The 924-nt window shown below is 43.5% G+C and overlaps 1 long non-coding RNA gene across 2 annotated transcripts in view; it reads left to right on the forward strand.

Moving 5' to 3' along the window:
* Nucleotides 1-289: 289 nt before the first annotated feature.
* Nucleotides 290-924, forward strand: part of LOC115949120 — a 10,573-nt gene continuing 9,938 nt past the window's right edge. For both annotated transcript variants that reach the window (XR_004082748.1, XR_004082747.1), the window contains exon 1: nt 290-403. This is a non-coding gene — a long non-coding RNA (uncharacterized LOC115949120). The remainder of the gene's footprint in view (nt 404-924) is intronic.

Genomic DNA, 924 nt, shown 5'->3' on the forward strand with positions numbered 1-924 from the left:
TGATATCAATCCCATTGACCCCATCCCATCCCATTGATTCCGTTGATCACATGCCATCCCATTGATCGCATCCCATCCCATGGATCCCATTGATCCCATCAATCCCATCCCATTGATCCCATGGATCCAATCCTATCCCATTGATCCAAATAATCCCATCGATCCCATTGATCCCATTGATCCCATCCCATCGATCCCATCAATCCCATTGATCCCGTTGACCCCATGGGATGCAGGTCCAGGGGTTCCCGTGCCCTCGGGGACACTCAGGACCTGGCATCGCTCCCCAGGTTCTGTTCTGGGGGCACCAAACTCCGCCCTGGCCTTGGCAGGGATTGCAATCCCGGAATAAAAACTCCTGGGGTGACCCTGTGGGGCGGTGTTCGGGGGTCCCCAGGACAAGGTGAGAGAATCTTGACTGAATGTTTCAGAAGGCTGATTTATTATTTTATTACATATATCATATTAAATATGTATCATAAAATAATAAATAATGTATGATATAGAAATATATATCATAAAATAATAAATAATATATAATATATAAATATGTATCATATAATAATAAATATACTAAAAGAAAGAGAAAGGAGACATCAGAAGGCCAGACAAGAATTAATAATACAAACTCGTGACTGCTCAGAACCTCGACACAGCTGGACCATGATTGGTCATCAAGTAAAAACAATTCACACGGGACCAATCAAAGATTCACCTGTTGGTAAATGATCTCCAGACCACGTTCCAAGCACTCAGATAATTATTGTTTACATTTCTTTTCTGAGGCTTCTCAGGAGAAAATCCCAGGAAAAGGATTTTCATAAAATATCCCAGTGACACCACTGCAGGCTGCTCCTGGTGCCAGGGCTCCAGAAATGCTGCAGCTTCCATTTGGGGGGATCCTGCCCCCTGTTCAAGTTTTAT

Source organism: Geospiza fortis, unplaced genomic scaffold (genome assembly GCF_000277835.1).
Source record: "Geospiza fortis unplaced genomic scaffold, GeoFor_1.0 scaffold893, whole genome shotgun sequence".
Lineage (NCBI taxonomy): Eukaryota > Metazoa > Chordata > Aves > Passeriformes > Thraupidae > Geospiza > Geospiza fortis.